Source organism: Myotis brandtii, unplaced genomic scaffold, assembly GCF_000412655.1.
Source record: "Myotis brandtii unplaced genomic scaffold, ASM41265v1 scaffold23, whole genome shotgun sequence".
In the NCBI taxonomy this organism is placed as follows: Eukaryota; Metazoa; Chordata; class Mammalia; order Chiroptera; family Vespertilionidae; genus Myotis; species Myotis brandtii.
This window is the reverse complement of record NW_005358649.1, coordinates 3,499,928-3,507,180: the sequence shown is the minus strand read 5'-3', so window position 1 is coordinate 3,507,180 and position 7,253 is coordinate 3,499,928. Positions and strand designations below refer to the sequence as shown.

General features: G+C 36.7%; 1 protein-coding gene across 9 annotated transcripts in view; it reads left to right on the top strand.

The window, feature by feature from the left end:
* Positions 1–7,253, top strand: part of EYA1 (EYA transcriptional coactivator and phosphatase 1) — a 288,535-nt gene that overhangs the window by 128,181 nt on the left and 153,101 nt on the right. The gene's annotated exons all lie outside the window — the stretch shown is intronic.

Genomic DNA, 7,253 nt, shown 5'->3' with positions numbered 1-7,253 from the left:
AAGCAAGCCTCCCTGTTCGCTTCAGTGCATGGCTGCCGGCCGCCATCTTGGCTGACAGTTAATTTGCATAAGGATATGCTGATTAGCCAATGGGAAGGGTATCGGTCGTACGCTAATTACCATGTTTCTCTTTTATTAGTGTAGATTAGGGTGATACTGGTTAACAAAATTCATACATACAGATATATACAGGCTTCAGGTGCACAATTCCACAACACGTCATCTGCACATTGTATTGTGTGTTCACCACCCAAGGCAAGTCTCTGGCCATCACCATTTATCCCTCCACACTCTCCTTCACCTCTCGCTTCCCACTCCCCCACCCTGGCAGTCACCAACTGTAGTCCATGTCCATGAGTTTTTTCTCTTTTGTTTCTTTTTTGCTCAATCCCTTCCCCCTATCTTTTTTTTCTTCAAATATAGGTCATTTAAATATAGGTTATTTATTGGTTGGTAATAGGTGTGACTTTGGGAAATTGTAAATACAGAACTTAGAGATGTGGGTTCTCTTTTCAAATAGTCTTCAATAATTAATCATGATTTATTTATGGTGAGTAGGTCATTCTTTCTCTTTTTTAAATGTATCAAATGCAGTGCCTCTCAAAAGAGATGGATATACTTGTAATGGTACTATAAATTTAACACATATCTAAAAACATTATCTTTTTCCTTTAGAATGTCTAAGTCAGAGATACACATTCTTTCCAAAAGACCTGGGCCCCTGGAGCTGGTTTTCTGAGTATTGTCTTGAATAATTTCTTTCTTTTCTTCCACTGTGTTTCTGTCCTGTCTCTCCTTCACCTCCTCCTACCCTCTCCACGCACTCTGCTGGGGAGGAAGATCCCTGGCAGGCAAGGGCAGGAAGGAGGGGAACGGCTCTCCCAGGAGGCCAGAGCTAATGGGGGCTCCGCAGATCTGTCAGCAGGGCTTGTCAATGATGACTGTGCCATAGAGGTCCCTTCTACAGGCTCTCTGACCTCTTGGTAAACTATTTGTTTTTCCTTGTATTGATTAACACACACACACACACACACACACACACACACACACACACACACCCCAGCCTGTAACTCCCTATCAACCAGGGTGTTGTTTTTAACAATCATACACATTTAAAATATTTTAATTCAGATAACCCCAGATTCTTGACGTTGTTTTACTCTGCAGTTCAGGTCAATCAGACTATTGATGATGTTAAAACAGAATCTCTAAAAGCAGCAGGGGATGTTTCCAGGCTTCCTTTTTTTTTTTTTGAAAGAACATGAACCACAAATGTAAAAAATGGGTGTAATACTCCAAATAGTAAACCATCCAAGATAAGAAATTCTTATTGAGAATCTGAAGACTGAAAGCTTTCATCTCTTATTCGCATTTTGACCATAAAAAAGTCCTCTCTTTCAGTGTTTGAACAAACTGAAGCTATTGTTTTCCCTAGTATGAAGCTCAGAGTCTATTTTTCCCTTACTCTACAGCTTTCTAAAGTCAAATACAAGGACCCAAAGCAACTTGATCTCCTGCAAGTATGAATCTTTACAGTAGAGAGAAACCTCCAGGTTGTATACCTATTGACATTGCTTAATAAAAACATCTAGAATCACGGTGCTTCTGGTTGTGTTTCCAATAGCAATGTGATTGCAGTGCACTGTGGATTAAGTTACCGAGCCTTTGAATGCTGACCTTCTGTCTAAAACAGCTTTAGAGGTTACTTTTCTTTTTCTCCGATTGGGAGACTGGAGGGGGGGGCGGGGAGTTAATGCTGCTTGAAGGAAGAAAAAAATTCTATAGGTTATTAGGTTTGGGTTTTTTTATTTTTCCCCTTCTTGGCATTTCCTCTGTAAGAATAATAGAGCTTCTTGATTTGGAATGCTTAAACTATACCTCCAAAAGCATAAGGAGGGTATTTTGTATGTAATTATTTCCTCCGTGAGCAAATCAAGTGTTTATGATGTAATAACTATGAGGATCAAAGCCTCTCACACTGGGTAACTGAAATTAAGGAACACAAAAGGGAAGAAATTGACAGAACTGTGAAGTGAGTTGTCCATATATAAGTAATTGCTTGTTGTGAACTCAGACCCTTAGCTTTTCCTTTTTATTATAAAGAAAAGAACTTAGGACTATTTATAATCCCTACTTTAGGAAGGTAGTTCACCTTTTTAAATAACTAATGAGAGAAAAATTATATCTCCTGATTGGATAATTTCAAGTTTAAGGCTTCATCACAATTTTTTCCCTGTTGATGATTTTATGCATTTTAATTTTGAATCTGCAAATTAACTTGCAAATGTGTTTGTGAGTAATCAGATGTCATATAGTGCTGATGTCTGTTCTATATTAAATACATCATTTCTATATATCATCTCAATATATCACACACCTTTCAGGATTCATTAACTTTATTGAGTGTCACCTTGCTCCAAAATGATGATACAACCTGGGCACACTAATGTCCCAAGGCTCCATCTACCATTTGGTGGTCACTTTGATGGTGCTAGATAAATGAGACTGATTCCAGAACAAATAATAGGTGGGAGGGGAAAGACATTTTTTTTAATAACAGGATTAAAAGAGATAAACGGTGACATTATTTGTTAAAATAAATGAATAATGGATATAAAATGCCCAGCACAGTGCCTGGCACACAGTACACAGGCAATACATGCTAATCCCTTTCCTCTTCCATGAGATAGGCACTATTTTTGATGAATTTAAGAACTGTGAACTCAGCTGTCACAAAACCTGGAAAACACAAAGCAAAATTCCAGATCCTCTTACATGTATTGGGAGGTGCTGACAAGGTTGGTTTTGCCCATGGCTCAGAAGGAGAAAAGGCTGAAGAGGAGACAACCTGCATTTTCTAGGTTGCTTCATGTCAACAGAAATCCATCTTCCAGTGTGAGAAAGGAAAACAGCATATTGCTGAGATGAAGCATATGCTTCCAAGACCAATTATTTACATATTTTTGGCAGAAGGTAGAAAAAGTAACTCTGCTTGCCATTTTAGAAAAAGCAGTGGATTTTAAAATAGAAAACCTGATGTCATATTTTTTAAAGTATCTCTATCAACCCATTCTCATTTTCTTTTCTTTTTTCAAATTGATTTTAGAGAGAGGAAGGAGTGAGAGAGAAACATCGATGTGAGAGAGACACATCGATGCCCCCCTCCCCCTGCACACACCCCCAACCATTCTCTTTTCTTAAAAATTTACTACTGCCCTGGTTATCATTATTAGTTTCAAGAAGTTCTGCTCCAAGTTTCTATTAAGAATAATATTTTTTTAAAAAAAACATCCTATAGGCAGTCATTACTACATATGATAACAAGTATTCCACCCTATATAAATAAATGGTTATTATCCATATGTAATAACCAATGTGCTTATTAAGGGGACAGGAAATAGGTCATATTTCCACATTGTGTTGGTATAAAGACTATAATATTTATTAAAATAATTTTCTGTGCTACAGTGAATAGCTAGTAATTGCCTTCTTAAATGTACTGTTAAACGCTATTCATGTCGGAGTTTGAATGGAAAACATTTAGCAAAATACTGGTAGACATTCAGTTTGGTGGATTTCATATCATTCTTAAAATAAATAGAGGATGTTTTACTTGGTGGCGTTTCAGCAGAAGGCTTCTGGGAGCAGGGCCCTCACTGTAGGTCTCGTGCCAGTGGGGAAAGAGTCGGTCATGGAAGTGACCGCTCCAAATGCCAGCGAGGATCATCATGTCGGCCATCTGGACACGGTTCCAGGGTTCCAGAAAAAAGCCCAAAGTGCAGGGCATGGCAGGAGCCGCGAGAAAAGACAGCGATCTGGAAGCAGAGGACTAGAAGTAGAGCATTTTGGAATACTCTATTCGCCCTTCCACTTTGAACGTTGGTAAAATGTTGAATGCTTGCAGATATTATTGATTTTCATGACATAGAAGAAAAAAATCACTAGGATTTTGCTTTTGAAGAAAGAGCACTGGTCTTGAAGTGCTAATGATATTTTGTAACTTACTCTCCCATTATTCTTGAGAAATAATCTCCTAAGAATGGTGGGAGCAGAGAGATAAGGGATGGTTTACATTGGACCAGGTAATCGCTTAATTAAAAAATGATTGAAAGGTAAATACAAATAGGAGGGAAATGACCTCTGAGTGCATCTTTTATTGGAATCTTCACAACTGCTTACGGACTCTCTTATTGTTAACTGGAATGGAAGAGGGAAAGGGACATTTGTGTTTTGTCCTTCCTTTTCTCAGTGTTTGTTATATTTACTTGGATTAATCAACTGCTTATTCGTGTAGTTTTTGAAAAGTTCCAAGTTACCTTTTTTGATTGTTCTAATGAATCCCTTACATCTGCTCTTGCATTTTTAAAAACCAGGGGCATTTGTTTATTTTTGCAATCATGCCTCTATTTAAAATTCTCTGTTAATTGGGAAGCACTAACAATTTCTATCAAAATTGCAGACTTCTATATAAACAGGCATTTACCTAGGTCCTAGGCAACAGCTTGCTCTGTAAGATAAAACCTATTTGGAGACACAGTATAGGAAAGATATTGTCCCTTTGAAGGTATTCAAAGATTTCATTACAGCTGATTATTTCAAGTGTTTTCCTTTTCTAGATAAAAATTATGTATATATATATATGTAATATATATACACAATTTTGTTCTATGAAGGAAAATCATATTAGAAAATATTTTACTCCTAGTCATATGTGTTGAAATTTCTGTAGGCAATATCAAATAGTAATGTTTCCTGCCAATATCTGTCTTTACTAATGGTAAAATTTCGGCAAATTTCTCTAATTTCTGTTGTGATATATATGATTTTATTTAGGGAACACCTTGGTCCTTAAAGTTGGTTGTTAAGTATGTAATTCTAGTTGGTGGAAATTTAGAAATAGGAAGTTAACAGTAAACCACAAGTTGGGTCTTTTTAGTAATGGCTTACATTTTGGCTAGTTATCAGAGAATATGTTGGATGTAAGTTGTATGGTAATTATTGCATATTTGATATCCAAAGCAGTAACCAGACAATTTGTGGGTGAGCATGTGATCATTTTTAATCGATCTCATTCTGATTTAGGAAAGGAAACCAGTTAAAAGTGCTATATATGCACATGGATATTTCTTTTAGCCAACGACTATGCTCTTTGTTACATAATTATGTCGCATGACCTATAGCATGTCAATTAGGGGTCACATTATGTTCATGCTTTTCATAATTTTCTTCATAATTATATGCATCATTGCTTTAATAGTATCTTGTGTTATATAAATTAAATTGAATTTCAATATAAAAACTAATGTAATAAATCTGATTATAATGTAGGCAATTATATACAAAAGTCAGGTACTTTACATTATATCCCTGCAGTACTGACTTCATACAGTGAGTATCTTTTGGATTTGCCAATACAACCTTTCATGGATCAGAATGATAATATTTTACCCTTTTATATGGATAATAATTTTTAAATTAGGGGAAGCATAGTTATAATAGCTTACTGTAAAGTTTCAAACAGGGTTGAATTTTCCAACCAGGACTTCAAATTTTGTGTTTTATGGAGCTTAGAAATAAATATGATAGCAAAAGCAGTCATTGTTTGATATCATAGATTGAATCAATTTAACATTACATTTTACTCATGGCTCTAGAAACCTCCATTAAGTGCCGTATTTTATTTTCTGTGTATTGAATAACTGATACTTCTGGTCTGAGAAAGTGCTGTAGTTGTAACGTCATTCTATTTCTGCTGCATATGTGCACGGATCCAATAGCAATCAACTGATTTTTGACCTGGCTTCCCAAATATGGTAGATGACTAGCCCATGATTCCTTGCCGCTACCATACAAAATGAAATCCTAGGTGAATGTGCAGTTTAAGCTCTCTTTTCGGAGGAATTCAGATTGGCATCCTTTCTGGGGGAAGAAGAGGGAAGTCTATATTGAATTTTGATCATTAGAAGCTTTTTGTTTTGTTTGCATCAGAATGGTGCTTTCATTTACAAATTAGCAAAGGAAAGGTAAGACTGGGTCTATCTGCTTTATTAGTTTGTGGTCTGAAAACATATTATAAAATCATTTGAAGAAGTTACTGTGATTTTTTTAAATGTTTTTTTTATATCAAGATGAGAACCTTAAGGAAAAGGTCCTTCTTATTACTAATAAGAGGACAAATACATGGAACAGTATTATTGGTCCTGACAAAACAGTTTTAAGGGCAATCCAGTGGGTATAAAGATTTTATTTTAGAGTACAAAATTGGTTTTGATGAGTGAGGAGTATCAAAAATAAACACTGGTGTTTGAACTGTGGCATGGGGCTGGCACATAAAATTAGAATAGTCACATAAGTGATGCCTTCTTTAAATATTTGAGATCAATATAATGGTTAAGTCATCAGTCTTAACAACTGAAGCCATTTATTTGCCTAAAACATGATGGTAACTGAGTATCTTAAACTGGACCTGTAATTTAGTCATAATCTGAATGGCTCAACCCTCGTAGTATAGATTTTCATGCATAGATTGAGTTTAGTTCTAATTTTTTTTTTTAAAGAAGTGACTGTAAAGAGTTCTAGGTAAAACAACACATCTTTCCCCAAAAATCATTTAAAAATACCAACACGGCAATATTACCTGCTTCATACCCACAAAAGTAGTTCAGGTAAAACTCATCATCCCAGAAAACTTTGCAGCATCACGCCCAGGCTTCCATTGTTAAACTCGTAATAGCTTACACGTTTGCTTACCCACCCCCACCCCCCACCCCCTTGATGTACTTAATATGGAAACGGCCATTCTCCTTTTTTTTTATTTCCCCCCGACCTGTCAGTTGTTACATTTAGAAAACAGCATTTGAAAAGCATCACTTCCCCAAGTTTCAGGGCCTGAAAAAAAAAAAAAAACTTTTGGAAAAGTATAAAAGATAACGCGTAACGACTCCCCAACGCTCGTAATTGGTAGCTGCTGTAGCCAGAGATGTGTGTTGACAGTGTCTCCGAGAAGTTCTTCTCCCACAGCTGTTTATTCTGATAGCACGGGGCGCGCTCATTTATATAATAATTTTTTTTTTTTTTTTAAGCAGCACGGTTGAGTCAGACCAGCCGTGCTCCTTTCAACTGTTGCATTTAAACCAATAAGGTTAGGACAAGAGAATAGCTGTGGCTGGCGTGGCACAAACAACCGCCCAAAGCCCGCAGGCGGCACGGGCAGACCCACAGGGCTGCGCCCACCGGCCGGGATGAGCGGCTGC